The 24321-nt window shown below is 45.0% G+C and overlaps 1 protein-coding gene and 1 long non-coding RNA gene across 2 annotated transcripts in view; one reads left to right on the plus strand and one right to left on the minus strand.

The window, feature by feature from the left end:
• LOC117503808 lies at positions 1-23115 on the minus strand. The gene is made up of 4 exons (XR_004558670.1): positions 23101-23115; positions 12060-12073; positions 2505-2509; positions 1-122 (listed from the first exon to the last, which is right to left on the minus strand). It is a non-coding gene; the product is annotated as an uncharacterized LOC117503808 (long non-coding RNA).
• Positions 1-24321, plus strand: part of LOC117503795 (NLR family CARD domain-containing protein 3-like) — a 554615-nt gene that overhangs the window by 34807 nt on the left and 495487 nt on the right. The window lies entirely within an intron of this gene.

Here is a 24321-nt window from a genome sequence, read left to right on the forward strand (position 1 = left end):
TTGGGAAAACTGGCTTTTGAGCAGCTGCAGAAAGGGAACCTGATCTTCTATGAAGAGGACCTGACAGAGTGTGGCATCGATATCAGAGAAGCCTCAGTGTACTCAGGAGTCTTCACACAGATCTTTAAAGAGGAGAAAGGACTCTACCAGGACAAGGTCTTCTGCTTCATCCATCCGAGTATTCAGGAGTTTCTGGCTGCTGTTTATGTCCATCTGACCTTCAACCAGTCTGGAGTCAATCTGCTGTCAAAAGAACAAACAACATCCTGGTGGACTAAAATATTTAAATCTGAATTAACACGTCTCCATCAGAGTGCTGTGGACGAGGCCTTAAAGAGTCCAAATGGACACCTGGACTTGTTCTTGCGCTTCCTTCTGGGTCTTTCCCTGCAGAACAATCAGACGCTCCTACGAGGCCTGATGACACAGACAGACAGAATCTCAGAGACCAATCAGAAAACAGTCGAGTACATCAAGAAGAAGCTCAATGAGAATCTGTCTGCAGAGAGAAACATCAATCTGATCCACTGTCTGAATGAACTGAAGGATTGTTCTCTAGTGGATCAGATCCAACAGTTCCTGAGCTCAGGACGTCTCTCTGTAGAACATCTGTCTCCTTCTCATTTATCAGCTCTGATCTTCATCTTACTGTCATCAGATCAACATCTGGATGTGTTTGACCTGAAGAAATACTCTGCTTCACATGAGGCTCTTCTGATGCTGCTGCCAGTGATCAAAGCATCTAAAAAAACTTTGTAAGGACAGAGACACTTTGATATTTGAACACTAACTTAATTTATAATATGAAACTCTTTCTTGTTGTTAATCGTCTCTACAGGTTGTCTGGCTGTAATCTGTCAGAGAGAAGCTGTGAAGTTCTGTCTTCAGTTCTCAGCTCTCAGTCCTCCAGTCTGACAGAACTGGACCTGAGTAACAACCAGCTGCAGGATTCAGGAGTTGCCCCAAGGCGCTTTATATTGTAAGGCAAGGCCATACAATAATGATGTAAAACCCCAACGGTCAAAACGACCCCCTGTGAGCAAGCACTTGGCTACAGTGGGAAGGAAAAACTCCCTTTTAACAGGAAGAAACCTCCAGCAGAACCAGGCTCAGGGAGGGGCAGTCTTCTGCTGGGACTGGTTGGGGCTGAGGGAGAGAACCAGGAAAAAGACATGCTGTGGAGGGGAGCAGAGATCGATCACTTATGATTAAATGCAGAGTGGTGCATACAGAGCAAAAAGAGAAAGAAACAGTGCATCATGGGAACCCCCCAGCAGTCTACGTCTATAGCAGCATAACTAAGGGATGGTTCAGGGTCACCTGATCCAGCCCTAACTATAAGCTTTAGCAAAAAGGAAAGTTTTAAGCCTAATCTTAAAAGTAGAGAGGGTGTCTGTCTCCCTGATCTGAATTGGGAGCTGGTTCCACAGGAGAGGAGCCTGAAAGCTGAAGGCTCTGCCTCCCATTCTACTCTTACAAACCCTAGGAACTACAAGTAAGCCTGCAGTCTGAGAGCGAAGCGCTCTATTGGGGTGATATGGTACTATGAGGTCCCTAAGATAAGATGGGACCTGATTATTCAAAACCTTATAAGTAAGAAGAAGAATTTTAAATTCTATTCTAGAATTAACAGGAAGCCAATGAAGAGAGGCCAATATGGGTGAGATATGCTCTCTCCTTCTAGTCCCCGTCAGCACTCTAGCTGCAGCATTTTGAATTAACTGAAGGCTTTTTAGGGAACTTTTAGGACAACCTGATAATAATGAATTACAATAGTCCAGCCTAGAGGAAATAAATGCATGAATTAGTTTTTCAGCATCACTCTGAGACAAGACCTTTCTGATTTTAGAGATATTGCGTAAATGCAAAAAAGCAGTCCTACATATTTGTTTAATATGCGCTTTGAATGACATATCCTGATCAAAAATGACTCCAAGATTTCTCACAGTATTACTAGAGGTCAGGGTAATGCCATCCAGAGTAAGGATCTGGTTAGACACCATGTTTCTAAGATTTGTGGGGCCAAGAACAATAACTTCAGTTTTATCTGAGTTTAAAAGCAGGAAATTAGAGGTCATCCATGTCTTTATGTCTGTAAGACAATCCTGCAGTTTAGCTAATTGGTGTGTGTCCTCTGGCTTCATGGATAGATAAAGCTGGGTATCATCTGCGTAACAATGAAAATTTAAGCAATACCGTCTAATAATACTGCCTAAGGGAAGCATATATAAAGTGAATAAAATTGGTCCTAGCACAGAACCTTGTGGAACTCCATAATTAACTTTAGTCTGTGAAGAAGATTCCCCATTTACATGAACAAATTGTAATCTATTAGACAAATATGATTCAAACCACCGCAGCGCAGTGCCTTTAATACCTATGGCATGCTCTAATCTCTGTAATAAAATTTTATGGTCAACAGTATCAAAAGCAGCACTGAGGTCTAACAGAACAAGCACAGAGATGAGTCCACTGTCCGAGGCCATAAGAAGATCATTTGTAACCTTCACTAATGCTGTTTCTGTACTATGATGAATTCTAAAACCTGACTGAAACTCTTCAAATAGACCATTCCTCTGCAGATGATCAGTTAGCTGTTTTACAACTACCCTTTCAAGAATTTTTGAGAGAAAAGGAAGGTTGGAGATTGGCCTATAATTAGCTAAGATAGCTGGGTCAAGTGATGGCTTTTTAAGTAATGGTTTAATTACTGCCACCTTAAAAGCCTGTGGTACATAGCCAACTAACAAAGATAGATTGATCATATTTAAGATCGAAGCATTAAATAATGGTAGGGCTTCCTTGAGCAGCCTGGTAGGAATGGGGTCTAATAAACATGTTGATGGTTTGGATGAAGTAACTAATGAAAATAACTCAGACAGAACAATCGGAGAGAAAGAGTCTAACTAAATACCGGCATCACTGAAAGCAGCCAAAGATAACGATACGTCTTTGGGATGGTTATGAGTAATTTTTTCTCTAATAGTTAAAATTTTGTTAGCAAAGAAAGTCATGAACTCATTACTAGTTAAAGATAATGGAATACTCAGCTCAATAGAGCTCTGACTCTTTGTCAGCCTGGCTACAGTGCTGAAAAGAAACCTGGGGTTGTTCTTATTTTCTTCAATTAGTGATGAGTAGAAAGATGTCCTAGCTTTACGGAGGGCTTTTTTATAGAGCAACAGACTCTTTTTCCAGGCTAAGTGAAGATCTTCTAAATTAGTGAGACGCCATTTCCTCTCCAACTTACGGGTTATCTGCTTTAAGCTACGAGTTTGAGAGTTATACCATGGAGTCAGACACTTCTGATTTAAAGCTCTCTTTTTCAGAGGAGCTACAGCATCCAAAGTTGTCTTCAATGAGGATGTAAAACTATTGACGAGATACTCTATCTCCCTTACAGAGTTTAGGTAGCTACTCTGCACTGTGTTGTTATATGGCATTAGAGAACATAAAGAAGGAATCATATCCTTAAACCTAGTTACAGCGCTTTCTGAAAGACTTCTAGTGTAATGAAACTTATTCCCTACTGCTGGGTAGTCCATCAGAGTAAATGTAAATGTTATTAAAAAATGATCAGACAGAAGGGAGTTTTCAGGGAATACTGTTAAGTCTTCTATTTCCATACCATAAGTCAGAACAAGATCTAAGATATGATTAAAGTGGTGGGTGGACTCATTTACTTTTTGAGCAAAGCCAATAGAGTCTAATAATAGATTAAATGCAGTGTTGAGGCTGTCATTCTCAGCATCTGTGTGGATGTTAAAATCGCCCACTATAATTATCTTATCTGAGCTAAGCACTAAGTCAGACAAAAGGTCTGAAAATTCACAGAGAAACTCACAGTAACGACCAGGTGGACGATAGATAATAACAAATAAAACTGGTTTTTGGGACTTCCAATTTGGATGGACAAGACTAAGAGACAAGCTTTCAAATGAATTAAAGCTCTGTCTGGGTTTTTGATTAATTAATAAGCTGGAATGGAAGATTGCTGCTAATCCACCGCCCCGGCCCGTGCTACGAGCATTCTGACAGTTAGTGTGACTCGGGGGTGTTGACTCATTTAAACTAACATATTCATCCTGCTGTAACCAGGTTTCTGTTAGGCAGAATAAATCAATATGTTGATCAATTATTATATCATTTACCAACAGGGACTTAGAAGAGAGAGACCTAATGTTTAATAGACCACATTTAACTGTTTTAGTCTGTGGTGCAGTAGAAGGTGCTATATTATTTTTTCTTTTTGAATTTTTATGCTTAAATAGATTTTTGCTGGTTATTGGTAGTCTGGGAGCAGGCACCGTCTCTACGGGGATGGGGTAATGAGGGGATGGCAGGGGGAGAGAAGCTGCAGAGAGGTGTGTAAGACTACAACTCTGCTTCCTGGTCCCAACCCTGGATAGTCACGGTTTGGAGGATTTAAGAAAATTAGCCAGATTTCTAGAAATGAGAGCTGCTCCATCCAAAGTGGGATGGATGCCGTCTCTCCTAACAAGACCAGGTTTTCCCCAGAAGCTTTGCCAATTATCTATGAAGCCCACCTCATTTTTTGGACACCACTCAGACAGCCAGCAATTCAAGGAGAACATGCGGCTAAACATGTCACTCCCGGTCTGATTGGGGAGGGGCCCAGAGAAAACTACAGAGTCCGACATTGTTTTTGCAAAGTTACACACCGATTTAATGTTAATTTTAGTGACCTCCGATTGGCGTAACCGGGTGTCATTACTGCCGACGTGAATTACAATCTTACCAAATTTACGCTTAGCCTTAACCAGCAGTTTCAAATTTCCTTCAATGTCGCCTGCTCTGGCCCCCGGAAGACAATTGACTATGGTTGCTGGTGTCGCTAACTTCACATTTCTCAAAACAGAGTCGCCAATAACCAGAGTTTGATCCTCGGCGGGTGTGTCGTCGAGTGGGGAAAAATGGTTAGAAATGTGAACGGGTTGGCGGTGTACACGGGGCTTCTGTTTAGGGCTACGCTTCCTCCTCACAGTCACCCAGTCAGCCTGCTTTCCCGGCTGCTCGGGATCTGCCAGAGGGGAACTAACGGCGGCTAAGCTACCTTGGTCCGCACCGACTACAGGGGCCTGGCTAGCTGTAGAATTTTCCACGGTGCGGAGCCGAGTCTCCAATTCGCCCAGCCTGGCCTCCAAAGCTACGAATAAGCTACACTTATTACAAGTACCATTACTGCTAAAGGAGGCCGAGGAATAACTAAACATTTCACACCCAGAGCAGAAAAGTGCGGGAGAGACAGGAGAAGCCGCCATGCTAAATCGGCTAAGAGCTAGTAGCTACGCTAAGCTAGCGGATTCCTAAAAACACGCAAAGTGAATAATGTGTAAATAATTTAGAGGTGATTCAGCAGAATGAGTGCTTTAGTTAAGGCACGTAAAGATTACACTGGGAAACAAATCGTAATCTAGATAACTAGATCAATCTAACTGCGCAGATTAAACAGCTAACAGATACAGAAAAACACCGCTGTGCTCCGGAACAGGAAGTGATACAATACCGCAGTGAGAGCCAACCACCAGTAGAGGCAAGCAAGCAAGGAAAACCAAGGAATTTCACTGGACAAGCCCAATGTGCCTCAGGAGAAGCATCCAATGGGCCACTATGTGTCAATTTTTACCGTTGCAATCAATAAAAACTATAATTATATGAGGGCTGTTAGACAAGTAACCGACCTTATTATTTTTTTCAAAAACCATATGGATTTGAATCACGTGTGATTACATCAGACATGCTTGAACCCTCGTGGGCATGCGAGAGTTTTTTCACGCCTGTCGGTTACGTCATTCGCCTGTGGGCAGTCTTTGAGTGAGGAGTGGCCCACCCTCTCGTCGTTTTTTCATTGTTTAGGAATGGCTCAGAGACTGCTGCTTTGTTTGATAAAATTTTTTTCAAAAACTGTAAGGCACAACTGAGTGGACACCATTCGATAAATTCAGCTGGTTTTCGGTGAAAATTTTAACGGCTGATGAGAGATTTTGGTCTGTTAGTGTCCCTTTAAGGACGGCCCACGACTCCTGATGGCAATCTGCGCTCCGAGGAGGCATCATCTCGCTGTTTCAAGCTGAAAACTTCCACATTTCAGGCTCTGTTCACCCAGGTCATCGTCAGAGAACAGAGAAGTTTCAGAAGAGGTCGGCATGAGGAGTTTATGCGGACATTCCACTGTTAAAGGAGATTTTGTAATGAAAGAACTTGCGGGCAGAGTCGCATGTCGGGCCGGACCCGACCGCGGGGGGTCGCCACAGGAAAAACACCTCAGTTGGAAACCTTAACGGACAAGTTGGAACATGCCCAGCTGTTAAACAATTTCTCAGATACTCATTTGTTGAAAGCCATCAAAAGCCGCCTGAATTTTACAAATGGTTTTCAACACGGAGGTGTTTTTTTAATAAAACTGCCGGTTAGTTTTCTAATAGACCATGTATACATTGACTAAATATGCGGTACAATGAGCTCAACTTTTGTTCATAATCAGCTTCTTATCACTGGTAATGACGCGGCATTCCTCTCACTCATTCTCGCAGACTTCAATAGCGAAGCAAAGAGTGCAGCAAAACGAGACGAGTCATTGGATAAATGCTGGGCTTTGTCCCGCCCATCGGTCGCACAGCGTCTATGTGGCAGTGGGCGGGCCTCGGCTGGCCCGGACACTCAGCTTCTGCATGATGATTGGATGATCTGCCTGAGGCTGAATCACTTTTTGATTGACAGCGAAATGAGCAAATCAGCGATCTTTTGGTGTAAACATCCGTGGGAGCATTTTCATTCTGTTGAGTTGAACCGGAGACTTTCCTAATCCTCTTAGCGGCATTTTCTTTGTTAAAAATGACTAGCAACAAATCGAGCTTCTATTTCTGGTGGGGTTTTTTTTGTTTGTAGCTGCTTGTGTCCACCATCATAAAGCACTCTACCTACACTGCATTGGCTAGTAGCTACTCGCAAGTGTTGAGATGAATTCTAACCTCAATCTCTTCCTGCTGGGTCACATCTCTCTCCGTCTCCTCCTGCTCACTCTGCTCCTCTCGCTCTGACAACCGTCTCCTCGTCCTCACTCTCCACCACCTGTGCTCTTGACGCCGGTCCCGACCCGGGCTAGTTTGAAATGACGGACCGGTGGCCCCACTACACGTCCTGAACCCGAGGTCGAGCTTTGCTGTGTCGTCTTTTAATTTGTTTTCTTTTTTCCTTTCGCTTCTCAGCTCCACTCTTGCTTCTCCATTTTGCGCACAACTCTCCGTTCAACACTCGAGCTCGGACCGAATAGCCAAAACTTTGAGTGATGACTTTGGTCAGGTGGGGGCCTGTAGGGAGGGGCGGGCCTTTGAGAAACAATGAATTTCATTGGACTAGCCCAATGTGCCTCAGGAGAAGCATCCAATGGGCCACTATGTGTCATTTTTTTTACCGCGCAATCAATAAAAATTATAATTATATACATATATTATTTAATGACAGATCCGAGGGGACCCAAAATACACGAGGGCCCGGCGGGATTTGCCTGGTACGCCAGATAGTCAGTCCAGCCATGCGTGTTCTTATGAAGGCAATACTTTATTGCACTGCTGATTTTCTGACACTATTGAAACAACAGAAATCATAACTTGCATTAATTGGTGTTTAGGATTGGTGGGATGAATGGTGTGCACACTATACATGCACCCCACAAAATGAAAATAGTGGGGGCATGATTGGAGGTTATCAGCCATAAAATAATCTGTTTGGATTATTCTTTGTCCTTTATGAAACAACAGAATGAGTCTGCTTTCAGCTGAACCTTTTCAAATCAAATCAAATCAATTTTATTTATATAGCGCCAAATCACAACAAACAGTTGCCCCAAGGCGCTTTATATTGTAAAGCAAAGCCATACAATAATTACGGAAAAACCCCAACGGTCAAAACGACCCCCTGTGAGCAAGCACTTGGCGACAGTGGGAAGGAAAAACTCCCTTTTAACAGGAAGAAACCTCCAGCAGAACCAGGCTCAGGGAGGGGCAGTCTTCTGCTGGGACTGGTTGGGGCTGAGGGAGAGAACCAGGAAAAAGACATGCTGTGGAAGACAGCAGAGATCGATCACTAATGATTAAATGCAGAGTGGTGCATACAGAGCAAAAAGAGAAAGAAACACTCAGTGCATCATGGGAACCCCCCAGCAGTCTAAGTCTATAGCAGCATAACTAAGGGATGGTTCAGGGTCACCTGATCCAGCCCTAACTATAAGCTTTAGCAAAAAGGAAAGTTTTAACATGATGATGACTGTGAAGATAAAAGCAGAGATTTTATTTAGCAGCACAAACAAGCACACAGTCATTGAGTTTGTTTTCAGAAGGTGCCAGAACTTGTCACTCTGTTTCTTGTCCTGTGGTGTGTCTCATTTGTCACAGTTCATCTCGTAGCACCTGCAGTGCGCTGTACGCCATCTTGTGGTAGAAAACTGTTTTCAAAGTTGTAAACAGTTGTTATTGCAATAATTTTATTTATTATTTGACATGGAAAAGGTTCTTAATTTGATCAAACAACAGTCATTAAACTTTGGAATGAACAGCATTTTGTACGCACAGGCACTGAAATATTGCTGGATAAAACGACAAGTAAATGTAGAAACAAAGAGTTACATCAGGAATGTGAAAAGTGCTCTTGAATGGTGTGCAGCAGCCGCAAACCAACCACCAATTAATGTTTGATTGAATTGCTCCCAGCACATTACTGTGAACATCAAATACAATTAATTATTTGGTTTGACAGGGAAGATGTTAGGAATGAGAGGTTTTGAACCCCAAATGCAAAGGCAGATCAGTGACAAAACCCAGGTGATTTATTACAGTTAAAGTGGATATGACACTTAAAGACAACATAGTCTTATTACATGTAACAAAGGTTATATAATTCGGTCAACCTAAGCGTTTTGGGAAAATGGATGCAGTTCTCCCGTTATATATAACATTTGAACGTCCTGCCACTGAAAAATGTGCACGTCCCCTTAACAGCTTCCCGCTGAGCACCAAGCCGAAAATACGTCACAGGCTGTAGACCGTATCAGCTCGCGCGCCTGGCGGCCGTTGTTTACACTTTTTTTTAGCAGCAGAAACTTTGATTAAACACAGCTCTCAGAGACTTGTTTGTCCATATGCCTGACCAGTGTGTAGCAGCATATTGCACAAACACAAGGACGAAAAGTTTTAGCCTTTTCAAGTCCAGACAGATTGATCAAAAGCTGCGGTGTTGTGTGATGCACGAAATGTCCGGCTGCCGCTCGCACACACGCATTTGTTCCCGACAGCAGACACTTTCCTCTACCGTCTCCATGTTCTCACTGCTCACAGGAACACATAAAATGTCAACCCCAAATAATATGTTCACAATAATCTTGCAGCATGTAATCACGGTGGCGGCAACACGGCAGCGTCATGTAAACACGACGGCGGCATGAAAACACGACGGCGGCATGAAAACACGACGGCGGCATGAAAACACGACGGCGGCATGAAAACACGACGGCGGCATGTAAACACGACGGCGGCATGAAAACACGACGGCGGCAACACGGCAGCGTCATGTAAACACGACGGCGGCATGTAAACACGACGGCGGCATGAAAACACGACGGCGGCATGTAAACACGACGGCGGAATGAAACACGGCGGCGGCAACACGGCAGCGTCATGTAAACACGACGGCGGCATGTAAACACGACGGCGGCATGAAAACACGACGGCGGCATGAAAACACGACGGCGGCATGAAAACACGACGGCGGCATGTAAACACGACGGCGGCATGAAAACACGACGGCGGCATGAAAACACGACGGCGGCATGAAAACACGACGGCGGCATGAAAACACGGCGGCGGCATGAAAACACGATGGCGGCATGAAAACACGACGGCGGCATGAAAACACGACGGCGGCATGTAAACACGGCAGCGTCATGTAAACACGACGGCGGCATGAAAACACGGCGCCGGCATGAAAACACGACGGCGGCATGTAAACACGACGGCGGCATGAAAACACGACGGCGGCATGAAAACACGACGGCGGCATGTAAACACGACGGCGGCATGTAAACACGACGGCGGCATGAAAACACGACGGCGGCATGAAAACACGACGGCGGCATGTAAACACGACGGCGGCATGTAAACACGACGGCGGCATGTAAACACGGCGCCGGCATGAAAACACGACGGCGGCATGTAAACACGACGGCGGCATGAAAACACGACGGCGGCATGAAAACACGACGGCGGCATGAAAACACGACGGCGGCATGTAAACACGACGGCGGCATGTAAACACGGCAGCGTCATGTAAACACGACGGCGGCATGAAAACACGGCGCCGGCATGAAAACACGACGGCGGCATGTAAACACGACGGCGGCATGTAAACACGACGGCGGCGGCATGAAAACACGAAGGTGGCAACACGGCGGCGGCATGTAAACATGACGTAATTAGAGTAATTAGAGTGTTATAAACAGCAGCAACAAAAATCAAAGCCTCCCTTACCATTCAATATTCTGCAGCCTTTCAAAATCCATCGGAATTGGCACGTCTCTTGCCTCTGCTTTGGCTCCGGCATGAACACCGTCAGCATTATTTTCGCTGCCAGAATACTCCTGGTTTGAATGTTCGTCCGAAACATACGGCTCCAATATGTAGGGTCTAATCACTGCTGCGACATCCTCAGGATCTGGGTCAGAAGTAATCCACACTTGAAGAGGAGTCAGAAAAGTTCTTGATCTCGTCACAGTCTGAGGTCCATCTGTTCCTGTTGTTAATCTAACAAAGACGGGACTCTACATTCTGTGACGTCACGGCATCACGTGACCGCTGATGGAACGCTACCAGTGCGCTTTCCAACAAACACACTTTTGAGAAACTGTACAAACTTTATTTCTCAGTGATAATAATTAAAAGCACTTTTAACTTACTATACTGTATGTATATTTTAATATTTATATCAGTTTTACCTAATTTTTTAGGTGTCATATCCACTTTAAAGTGAGAACTAACAAAAGCTTCCAAGTGGAATTAAGAAAACTGTGAGAGAATCAGGATTCAAAAAGGTAAAAGAGAACACAATACTTGTCAGAGGGGAAAATCAGAAAGCGTGAGACACAAGAGATGAAGTGAAGAGGATGAAGGCGAAGCGGGAGGAGGACAACGGGTGCACAGGGTGGAAAACACACGAGCAAGTGCACAGTACTTCATCCATCCACACACAGGCACAATAGTCACAGAAAGTAAAAAGTGCAACAGGAAGAAAACCAGGTAAACAGAGAGGACTCAGAGGAGGAACAGATCTAATCAATACACACGAGGCAGATGACTAGAGGGTGAAATTAAACATGCAACAGACTAGAAAGGAACACGAACATAACAATCCTTAAAAGACCCCCAGTCGGGCGGAACAACTACAGAAACAAACACTTTCAGATTTGACTCAGTGTTCTAAAGGAGTAAGTCCTACATTGGTCCTGAGATCTGTTTGTGTCGGTGCTTATCTCTGGATTCCATAATGTCTAGTGGATAAGAGTCGACAGCTCCCTGTGGACGGGACGTCAGTTACTTCCCCAGCCAGGGCCAGAACCCATTTACAGCTGGGTGGACTGAGACAAAATGGTAAATGGACTGAATTTATATAGTGCTTTTCCATCTGTATCAGACGCTCAAAGCACTTTACAATAATGCCTCACATTCACCCCGATATCAGAGTGCTGCCATACAAGGCACTAAGTACACACCAGGAGCAACTAGGGGATTAAGGATTTTGCCCAAGGCCCCTTTGTGGGATTTGAACCAAGGATCCCCTGGTCTCAAGCCCAACACTTAACCACTTGACCATCACCTCCCCTTGAAAGATTATGTCTTGTTCAAGGACACAGACAGATAAAGTGAGTGGGACTCAAACGCAGGTTTACATATTGACAGTCCAGCTCCTTATCCACTCAGCTACCTGCTCTGCAGTGTTCCACAGCTGGTTTATGAATCCTGTCTGAGGTGGAGAACAAACTGAACCTTTACATGACGACACAAATCTTTTTCTTGTTGATTATTTTCTCTGCAGGTTGTCTGGCTGTAATCTGTCAGAGAGAAGCTGTGAAGTTCTGTCTTCAGTTCTCAGCTCTCAGTCCTCCAGTCTGACAGAACTGGACCTGAGTAACAACCAGCTGAAGGATTCAGGAGTGAAGCTGCTGTCTGCTGGACTGGAGAGTCCACACTGTCACCTGGACACTCAGGTCAGGATTTAGTTTCTGCTTCAAATGTTTCTCTGAATTCTAAACTGGTTCATCAGATTCAGATGAGTATTTATTCTTGAGTACAGTTTTTGACAATGAGTTGGTGAAGTTGGAGTTGGAGAAAGGGACTTCTTTCACACCTCATGCTTTTAAGGGCATGAAGAATTTCTTCAGGAGTTGGGGTTTGCCTAAATTCAACAATGTCTTCTGTTGGTAAATGACTGATCACTTCCTCCTCCACGATTGGGTTGATGTTCAAGAGATCCTCAAAACATTCTTTCCATTGAGCACTGATGTTATCTCTGGTCTTCAGCAGGTTCAGGCCTTCCTGGCTTTGAAGAGGTCCTTGTCCTTTGGTGCAGGGGCCGTAGATTACTTTGGTCACATTGAAAAAGCTTCTGCTCACCGTATTTAACACATGAGGGGATGTAATCTGTGCACCTCATCATGATGAGGTGCACATAAAGACATCAAATACAAAGTACAATGATGCAGTGCAGCACACTGCATCATTGTACTTTGTATTTGTCTGACACAGTTGTATCAGAATAAAACAGGAATGTGTGTTGTTATGAAGGCAAAACTTTATTTCACTGCTGATTTTCTGACACTCTTGAAACAACAGAAATCATGACTTACATTAATTGCTCTTTAGGATCGGTGGGATGAATGGTGTGCACAATACACATGCACCCCAACAAAATGAAAATAGTGGTGGAGATGATTGTAGGTTATCAGCCATGAAATATCTATTTGGGTTATTATCTGCCATTTATGAAACAACAGAATGAGTCTGCTTTCAGCTGAACCTTTTAACGTGATGATGACTGTGAAGATAAAAGCAAAGATTTTATTTAGCAGCACAACAAGCACACAGTCACACCATTGTTGAGTTTGTTTCAGAAGGTGCCAGAACTTGTCACTTGGTGTTTTTTGTCCTGTGGTGTGTCTCATTTGTCACACTTCATCTTGTAGCACCTGCAATGTGCTGCTCACCATCTTGTGGTAGAAAACTGTTTTCAAAGTTGGAAACAAAAAGTTGTTTTGGAAAAACACTTATAAATTTTTTTATTTTATTTATTTATTTTTTTTTTTGACATGGAAAAGGTTCTTAATTTGATCAGACAACACTCAGGGTGAAGAGCAAAATGGATGAACATTGTACTTTGGTAAGAACAGCATTTTGTATGCAAATGCACTGAAATATATACACACACACACACACACACACACACACACACACACACACACACACACACACACACACACACACACAGTATTGCTTGTTAAAAATGACAAGTAAATGTAGAAACAAATGGGACCAGGAACGGGAGGTTTCGAACCCTAAATGCAAAGGCAGACTCAGACGGATCAGTGACAAAACCCAGGTGATTTATTACAGTTAACAGAACTGGACCTGAGTAACAACCAGCTGCAGGATTCAGGAGTGAAGCTGCTGTCTGCTGGACTGGAGAGTCCACACTGTCACCTGGACACTCTCAGGTCAGGATTTAGTTTCTGCTTCAAATGTTTCAAAATGTTTCTCTGAATTCTAAACTGTTTAATCAGATTCAGTTTCACATCAACACTCAGATACAGTAGTGTTCAGAATAATAGTGCTATGTGACTAAAAAGATTAATCCATGTTTTGAGTATATTTCTTATTGTTACATGGGGAACAAGGTACCAGTAGATTCAGTAGATTCTCACAAATCCAACAAGACCAAGTTTTCATGATATGCACACTCTTAAGGCTATGAAATTGGGCTATTGGTAAAAAAAGTAGAAAAGGGGGTGTTCACAATAATAGGAGCATCTGCTGTTGACCCTTCAAACTGCTTTTTTAGCAATCCTGTGAATCACTAAACTAGTATTTAATTGTATAACAATGGTTTTTCATGATTTCTTCACATCTGCGAGGCATGAATTTTATTGTTTTGGAACCAAGATTTTGCTGGTTTACTAGTGTGCTTGGGGTCATTGTCTTGTTGAAACACCCATTTCAAGGGTATGTCCTCTTCAGCATAAGGCAACATGACCTCTTCAAGTATTTTGACATATCCAAACTGATCCATGATACCTGGTATGCAATATATAGGCCCAACACCATAGTAGGAGAAACATGCCCATATCATGATGCTTGCACCACCATGCTTCACTGTCTTCACTGTGAACTGTGGCTTGAATTCAGAGTTTGGGGGTCGTCTCACAAACTGTCTACAGCCCTTGGATCCAAAATTTTACTCTCATCAATCCACAAAATATACCTCCATTCTCTTTAGGCCAGTTGTTGATGTGTTCTATGGCAAATTGTAACCTCTTCTGCACGTATTTTATTTAACAGAGGGACTTTGCGGGGGATTCTTGCAAATAAATTAGTTTCACACAGGCGTCTTCTAACTGTCACAGCACTTACAGTTAACTCCAGACTGTCTTTGATCATCCTGGAGCTGATCAATGGGTGATCCTTTGCCATTCTAGTTATTCTTCTATCCATTTTGATGGTTGTTTTCCATTTTCTTCCATGCGTCTCGTTTTTTTTGTCCATTTTAAAGCATTGGAGATCATTGTAGATGAACAGCCTATAATTTTTTTTGCACCTGCGTATAAGTTTTCCCCTCTCCAATCAACCTTTTAATCAAACTATGCTGTTCTTCTGAACAATGTCTTGAACGTCCCATTTTCCTCAGGCTTTCAAAGAGAAAAGCATGTTCAACAGGTGCTGGCTTCATCCTTACATAGGGGACACCTGATTCACATCTGTTTGTTCCACAAAATTGATGAACTCACTGACTGAATGCCACACTACTATTATTGTGAACACCCCCTTTTCTACTTTTTTTTACTAATAGCCCAATTTCATAGCCTTAAGAGTGTGCATATCATGAATCCTTGGTCTTGTTGGGTTTGTGAGAATCTACTGGTACAGTCACTTGCCCAGTTCCGGATCACTGCTGTAGTTTTTGTGCCGCTGTTTCTCGTAATCAGCACAAATAAGCTAATACTTGGTACCAATGGAAAGACTGATGTTTTGTCTACAAATGACCACAAGCTCGACCGGATCCAGCCATCCTTCTGATCAGCAGAGGAATCAAAACATCCCGGTGTCTCCGGTGTGCACGCGTTTTCTGACACTCATTCCTGCAAGTTTTAAAGTAACAATCTCTAAAACGTAGCAAAGGTGAGTTAACCATTCAGTGTTTTTGGTTCTAGAGTGGGAAAATACTTACTTACTTGGGTAGAAAATGTTAGTGTGTCATGTCTTGCTGTTTAATTGCTGCGCACATTTATCTCCGATGCGAACATTTGCCGGTTGTAGATCACTGAAGCAGCAGCCTCGTGTCTGTAGTTGTGAGTCATGTGGACTTTGGGGGTCATCTCAACATCACAATTGGGCATGAATGTGGGGGCCTTTACTTTTTAATTCTGGAGAAATCTTACCTCCACACTTCATTTTTTGCTCGTAAAAACGTATAACGGCGCCTTTTGAAACTAAGTAAATTCTCATTTAATAAGTAGAATTTCTATCATTTTGTGTTCAAAACACATTCTCGGGCACAGTGTGTATCATTCTGCATTAGAAGGGCTCCAGCCAGATGCCAGGAATGAACCCAAAGTGACACAGAGTGTTGTGATCCAGAATCGGGCAAAGTGATCCATTTCTGGCAAATATTTGCACCACACATAATGTGGCTTCACACTTTAAGTAGAAGGGCTACACCATCCAGACTTTTTCAGCTAGATAACATCCAAATACCCAATACAACAATACACAATAAAGGATATTCAGTTGCATTATGGCTCCGTATAGCGGGACTTAAAAAAAAGTTATCCGGAACTGAGGAACAACCGTCTGTACCTTGTTTCCCATGTAACAATAATAAATATACTCAAAACCTGGATTAATCTTTTTAGTCACATAGCACGACTATTATTCTGAACTCTACTGTATGTCGTCTGAACCAGAACTAAAGAACAGGTGGGACACTCTTCTCCTTCTTCTCTCAAAGTGATGGTTATAGAGGTGATCCTAAAACCTCCTGGAGGAGGAGACCAATTTAAAATCCTCTGAGAAATGTTTTGGATCAGTAGACTTAAGGTCACAACTTTTCCTGGACTGAAAGTCGAATGTGACGTTTGTCTGTTTTTGTGATTTGTGGACTCACATTGATGTGTATTTTAAATAGTTTTTTCTTTCTTTCTTTCTTCCTTGTGTGTCTCTTTATAAACTCTGAACTTTAAAATGTTCTGTTGTTCAGTGTGTTTTTAGTTTCTCGATACCTATTTGCTGATCCTCTTGTCAGTCATGTGACCTGTGACACACTAGTAAAGCTCCACCCCTCTAACACCCATGGGTGCCTTTTTAAACCTTTCTTTCCTTCCTGGTTTTGTGCTAACATCTTTGCAGTGTTTCGGTCCGTGTTTTTAATTAGTTTGTCATGTTTAATTAAAGGCTTTCGATATGTTTTTCTTTAACAGAGTGTTTTTGTTATTTTTTCTTGTTGGTATTTTAACCAAACCCACACAAAAGAGCACCTGTTGGAAAGTAAACAGGACTGAAATCATCTAGTATTATATTGAGGGTTTAGAAATTGAGCTGCGTTCACATTACGAGCTGAAGTGACTTGAATCTCACCTTTGTTTTTTGTGTGCCTGTGTGATGTAGTGTACACTTGAACAAATTTCAGTATATATGTACTTAATGTAATTTTTTAACCCTCACCACATAACCTGGTTGTTTAACATATACAATTAATTGTATTTTACAGTATATTCTGTTTAATATTTAAACAACTGAGGTATGTTCGGCTGTTTACCAAACTAGAGTTAGTGAATATAGCAGAGTGTGAATGTGCCAAATCAAATGATTTTATGTGAGATTTGAATTCCTTACTGTTTTATAAGCCGTCTGAACATCTCAAGTTTAATTTATGTGTTTTTCCTGTTACCTTCCTTTGTGTTTGTGATCAGAGATCAGATTCAGTTGAGTTCATTCTGCTTTCTATGTCATTACTGGTGATGTGACGGCTGTGAGATCAGATAATAGTCACTTACAAACAGAAAAAAAAAAGATTCAGGAACAAATATCACAAGGACTCAGAAATGGATGGATGGATGTCATCAGAAACTGTAACGATGAAACCAGGGCCAGAAGGAAAGTCAGCACTGAGGAATCACTGGCATCTACAACAGACATCTGTCTTCATATGTCAGAAATGTCACAGAGGATATAAATCTAAGATTGATCCACACAGTCAAACAAGATGATCCTTCTGTTGCTACACCATAGTTAATATGACTGATGGTTGATAGAACAGATAGAAATAAGTAAGAAAATGGTGAGACCACTTTTCACCTTTTAAAATGCAGAAATGTTTTAGGTGGTTTTACAAACATCAAGCTAAATATTGAGATAAATATGCACCTTAATAAAAGAGCTAATTGATCCTCCCTAAAAGACAGATTAATAAAGTATCTAATGACAGACATTCAAATTTGCAATTCATGAATGTTTTGTATAAGAGTTATATTGTAGCCTGCAGTCTTTTGATGTCAATTTCAATTTCAATTTCAAGGGCACTTCTAAAATATTTATAATAATAACAAAGTAAGGAAAAATGGCCATTTGTGCAAAATGTTTTACGTTTTATTGGGGGGGGGGTGAGCTCGGAGGGGGGTCCCGAAATAATTCAGTGTAGAACCGCCACTGCGGGCATGCACAATATTACGGAAATATGCCATATTCCATGTCTCATACGTTCTGCATTTGCAGGACATAAGTTGCAGGTAAGTTTATGCAATTGACAGACGTTTCTTGCAGTTAAATCATAAATCGAAATACATCCATTGATTGGCTGAAAGGTGCAGTCCTCATGCAAACAGACCAATCACAAACAGTAAATATAAAGTCTTAATCTTACCTGTTTGTTTGAGTCAGATTCATCATCACAGCCTGATGAAAACGTTTGTCAACATAAAGCATTGTGATTTTGGAAAACAACATCTAAAAATACAAATTCCTTGTCCTGGCTGAAGAAATGTAGTGTTTTAAAGCAAGTCCCTCTGTGGTTTTTCTGCTCTAGCTGCATCTTCAGCTGCATGAACCAGAGGATGTCGGCTCTTTGCACCACAAAGTTGAAAATCACAGCACCTCATTTATTCAACTCGGCATCTATCACAGCCATCAGTCAACTCTTTCTGTGATGTAAATAAATCCCATGATCCACCTTGGCAAAAATAACATTTAAAAAATGTTAAATAACTCTGTTTGTTGTGTGGGCCGCCAGAAGAGGAGGTACTGCTGGCCCACCACCAGAGGGCGCCCTGCCTGAAGTGCGGGCTTCAGGCACGAGAGGGCGCTGCCGCCACGGACACAGCCGGGAGTGACAGCTGTTACTCATTATTTCCTGACAGCTGTCACTCATTCTTCATCATCTCACTCCATAAAACCCAGACATCATCTCCACCTCATCGCCGAGATATTGATGTTTTACACATCAATCTGTATATTGTGAGTCTTTGCAGGAGTACCTGTTATCCTCTGTCTGCGGGAGCTGATTGAGTGCTGGACGCACTCTTTTCCCCTGAGGAATCACTGCGGTACTCAGCAAGATATTGAGTGAGAGGTGGAGGTGGCATTCCCACCGTTATTGTTACTGGGTGTACACACACCCACACTTGACTGTCTTTGTTCTCGCCAGCAGTACCAGATCCGACAGTCGGGGACGGTGATCACCTGGGAATTCGGGACTTGGCGGCTCCAGTATTCACCAGGTTCGGTGGCGGCGGAAATCGTGTGGTTCCGGCTCTTCTCAGGACAGACGTCTTCTATCCTCGAGCCTGCCCACACGTCACCTTTGTAATTTGACTGTAATTATATTCTGAGATTGTCTGTATTTCATTGTGCACATTTCACAACATTAAATTGTTACTTTTTGGCTCATCTATTGACCGTTCATTTGCGCCCCCTGTTGTGGGTCCGTGTCACTACACTTTCACAACACTGGCATCTGTCAATATTTAAAGGACATGTTGCATGTGTTTAACATCCCAGTTAGCAAGACAACATAAAATTATTAATGACTGTAAGTCTTTCTGCACACAAATGCTAATGATCGCTGATGTATTTGTATTTTTCAGGCTTGTCTGTGAAAGAAAAAGTCAAGGACTGTTTGTCAAATAACTGGCTTTTTAATATGAAGTAACTTTCTGTGCCAATCAGGTAACAGAAAGGTGACAGCCAGGGCTGTCGAACAGTACATTTAGTTAAAGGAGCTATATCATGCTTTCTTCACCTCCCACGAGTCAACTATGTGCATATTTATCATATTGTAATATCCTCGCTGCAGTGAGTCAGCCAAGGACCATGGTTCTCTTTCAGAGCTTTTATTTTTAACACACCAAAGACAACAGAGTTGCTGTTGCAGCCACAACTCACGCTGACGACACCTTCTTTTTTCTCTTTTTTCTCTTCCTCCTCACCACACCCTCACTCCCCCTCCCAACTCGAGAACAGTTAACCCTTGCGTGACAACGTGAACATTAGAACTATGATCATTACACTGCCCCCCCCTTTATGAAGCCCCTCGCCCTCGAGGGGTCAACAAATAATCCCCAAACCGTGGAGGTCTCCGTCTCTGTCTTTGTGGCCTGCGTGGGGCTGGCCCACGCTCATTCCCAGATGGCAGCAGAGACATAGTGGATGTCACTGGAAATGGGACTGGGGAATCTGGTCCTGCTGAGCGTTCTGGGCTACAGAGTGGGGCAGAACTTTGTTCAAATGAAGGGAGAGCCCCTCCCCTATAGGGTGCCAATCTATCCCGGTGGAGGGCTACTTTCCTGCCCTTTGGGGGCACCTGAACCCTATAAACCACCTCCCCGACACGCTCTAGCACCCTGCATGGGCCAACCCAGTGACTGTCCAGTTTTGGACAACGCCCCTCTTACGTTTGGGCGAATAGACCCAAACCAGTTCACTGGCCGTAAAACGTCTGCCCTTGCTCCTCAAATCGTAATTCCTCTTTTGTCTCATGCCAGCCTTCTCCAGCTGGTCCCTGGCAAACGTGTGGGCTATCTTGAGACGATCTTGCAGCTTTCTTGCATACTCCGGCCCTGGTGGGTCCCGTGTTGTGTCTGGTGGCCGCCCAAAAACCAGCTCAGCTGGTGTCCGGATTTCCCTAGCCAGCATCAGCATGGCAGGGGTACAGTTTGTAGAGCTCTGGACAGCAGAGCGGTAGGCCATCAAAACCAGGGGAATGTGTCTGTCCCAGTCGTGCTGGTGGGTGGCAGTAAGGATTGCTAGCTGCTGCTGCATTGTGCGGTTAAAACGCTCCACTAACCCGTCACTCTGTGGATGTAATGGTGTGGTGCGTGTTTTCTGCACATTCAACCGGTCACACAAAGTTGTGAAAACCTTGGACTCGAAGTTCCGGCCCTGGTCACTGTGGATTATGTCAGGTGTTCCAAACCGGCTGAACATGCCCTCCAACAGGGCGTCTGCCACTGTTTCTGCTTCTTGATCCGGCAGAGCATAAGCTTCTGGCCATTTTGTAAAGTAGTCCATCGCACAGAGCACATACTTATTTCCTCTGTCAGACACTGGAAAGGGGCCCATGATGTCCACCGCTACCCTCTCCATGGGCTCCCCAACTGCTTGCTGCTGTAGAGGGGCCCGGGACTGATCAAGGGGTCCTTTATAGGCTGCACAATCATCGCAGCGCCGACAGAAATCCTCGACATCACGGCGATGCTGACCCCAGTAGAACCCCTGGCACAGCCGACGGAAGGTCTTAGTACTCCCGAAGTGTCCTGAGCCTGTGCCCCCATGGCACGCCTTCAGCACTATCTGTCTAAGGGTTCTGGGGACCACTACCTGCCATCTCTCTTCCCCTGTGGCAGGCTCCTTCCATGCTCGCTGGAGTACCCCTAGCATGCGTAACATGCTAAACTTACTCCACAGGCCCTTAACAGTCCCCGACAGGCCCATCACCCCCTCCCAGGATGGTCTGACCCCGTTTTGGACCCACTGCCGCACACATTTCAACTCTTTGTCGTTTTCCTGCTGAGAGGCTCATCCGCAGCCCCAACAACCTCTAGAGAGCAGCATATTTGTTCAGCAGCCAACCCCACCCCCCTGAGTTCCATTTCCCTGGCATCCCTGCGGTCGCAGTAGCTGCAACCGTCCACTGCACATGGACGCCGGGACAGGGCATCAGCATTGGCGTGCTGGGCCCCTGGTCGATGCACGACACTGAAGTGAAAAGACTGCAACTCCTCCAGCCACCTTGCAACCTGGCCTTCCGGCTCCCTGAAAGATACCAGCCACTGAAGGGCTGCATGATCAGTCCTGATTGTGAAGGGCACGCCACATAAATAATACTTGAAGTGCCGGGCAGCCAAAACAACAGCAAGAAGCTCACGTCTGGTCACACAATAGCGTCTCTCACTCTTATTGAAAACACGGCTGAAATATGCCACCACCCGCTCCCCTTCAGGACCCACCTGCGCCAATACTGCTCCCATTCCCACATCACTGGCATCCGTATCCAGCAAGAATGGCAAAGTGGGATCCGGTGTGATGACAACAGGGGCATTTGTGAGAGCTTGCTTAAGGGTAGAAAATGCCTCTTGGCAGTTTGGTGTCCACATGAAAGGCTGGTTGTTCTGGAGGAGACGGAAAAGAGGGGCTCCAATGCAGGAAAAACCCTTCACGAACCTCCGATAGTAAGAGGCCAGCCCGAGAAAACTCTTGAGCTGCTTCTGGTTATCTGGGACTGGCCAGTCCCAGATAGCCTGATTTTTAACCTGGAGTGTGCTGATGCCTTCGCTGCTCACTTTGTGGCCAAGGAACTCCACCTTCCGCTGCATAAAGTGACACTTCTCCGGGTGCAACTTCAACCTGGCAGCAGCAATCCTTCCCAGCACCAGCCTCAGGGAGTCCAGCGCAGCCTCGAAGGACCTCCCATGGACGAGGACATCGTCCAGGTACACTAAGCACTCCTGTCGAGGAACCTTGGCCAGAACATTGTCCATAAGCCTCTCGAATGTCCCAGGCACGTTACACAGTCCAAAGCTGAGAACCTTGAACTGCCAATGTCCTCTGGTGGTGCTGAATGCTGTCTTTGGCCTGGATTCCTGGGTGATGGGCACCTGCCAATACCCACTGCACAGGTCCAGTGAAGAGAACCATGAGGAGCCGGACACCAAATCCAGGGTCTCATCAACTCGGGGAAGGGGGTAACAGTCTTTTTTTGTCACCTTGTTTAGGGGCCTATAATCCACGCAAAACCTCCACCTTGAGCTATTCTTTTTAGGGACCATGACCACAGCCGAAGACCATGGGCTGTCTGAGGGCTCGATTATGCCCGCCTCCAGCATGGCTTGAACCTCACGATCAGCAGCCTCCTGTCGAATCATAGGCAAGCGACGGGGTCGCACTTTGATGGGCCGTGCATCCCCAGTGTCAATGTTGTGCTCCGCCAGGTGTGTGAGGCCCACTTCATTGTCACTGAGTGCAAAAATGTCCTTAAATTCCCACAGAACCTGCCACAGTTCTACCTGCTGCCGTTCACCCAGACCAACGCAGCTTCCTTGCCAGATACCCCGGATGGCCTCCCCGCGATCCACTGGGGCATGCAGCGGAGCTAAAACATCTGCAGACAGCACAGCTGGGGTGAGTGGTGTGGACGGGCTGGGCTGGATCTCATCCAGATGAGGAGTGGCTAGCTCTGAATGTGCAGCAGTGCATGAGGTGGGTGCCGCCGGGAGAACCTGATTGTAGTGCGGGATTAGTGGGGTAGTCTGCCCTCCCGGCAAGATGAGCATACCTGCCCCGAGGTCCACTACACACCCTGTGCTTCTGAGAAAGTCCAGGCCCAAGACACATGGGTCTTTCACCTCAGCCACCCATGCCGAAAAAGTCACTGCCAAACTCCCTACTGTGAAAACAAACGTTCCTCTGCCCTTCATTTCAGCCGTCTGACCAGTCACTGTCCGCAGCCTTACTGACGTCGGCTCTAGAACGGTCCCTTCTGGGACGACATCAGGTCTCACCAATGTGGCAGTAGATCCCGTATCCACGAGGGCTGGGCAGGAAACATTTCCAATCAGCACAGGAACATGGCAGCGGTCACCCACCTCTGTCCAGCCCACAGTGTCTACCGCATCAGCATGCGGATCCCGGTGAATGGTTGACGGGGTCCGTGTCATCCGGGCTACACGGACCCTTTCCCGTTTCCCTGCTGACCTTTAGTTTCTGGACAGCGACGGAGCATGTGTCCTGGCTTGCCACACCCCCAACAGACAGCAGGCAGGTTGTGTTGCACTCCGCTCACACTAGGTCCCACTGACAGATTTTTCACAGCACGTACCAGCTCCTCTACCCACACCGGTCTCTGTTCTGGCAGCTCTTTCACAGTGGTAGCCATCACTGGTGTAGGTGTTGACGGCTTTATGGCACAGGTGGCGACCTCCCTCTCTAGGGCAGTTCAAGCGCCTCAGCTAGTGTCACGGGGTGGGCGAGCTGTACGTGTAAGCGCAGCTCCACAGGTGTCAGGGCAGTGGATGACTGGTCACAGAGTAGCTCATTCAGGATTGTGCTTGGCATTCCTTCATATGCGCGTCTGCCCAAGCTCTCAATCTCATGTGCCAGGGATCGCAGGGGCTCATCCGGCCGCCTGACACGGTGTTTAAACTCACACCGCAGGGAGTCTTTCAGATTAAAAAGTCCAAAGCGTCTCTGCAGAGCTCCGACCAACATAGAGTAGTCCCCTCTCTCCTCTGGGGTCAGGAGCAGGAGGCAGTCTGCAGCTTCCTCTGTCAATGAAAGTGCCAGCTGCACGGCTTTAATCTTCTCAGACCAGCCCGCAGTGGCCTGCTAACAGTTCGAACTGTGCCCGGTAACTTCCCAGCTCCCTCTGCCGGAGAACAGCGGTGGCGTGGAGCGGGTGACAAGAGCTGCTGGGCACCGCCATCTTTGTTAGGTCTCAGGTCCCGCGCTGCATTCAAGAGTGGGCTGCATGGAGTCCCGACGGCGGGTACAGTGCTGT

Source organism: Thalassophryne amazonica, chromosome 22 (genome assembly GCF_902500255.1).
Source record: "Thalassophryne amazonica chromosome 22, fThaAma1.1, whole genome shotgun sequence".
Taxonomy (NCBI): Eukaryota; Metazoa; Chordata; class Actinopteri; order Batrachoidiformes; family Batrachoididae; genus Thalassophryne; species Thalassophryne amazonica.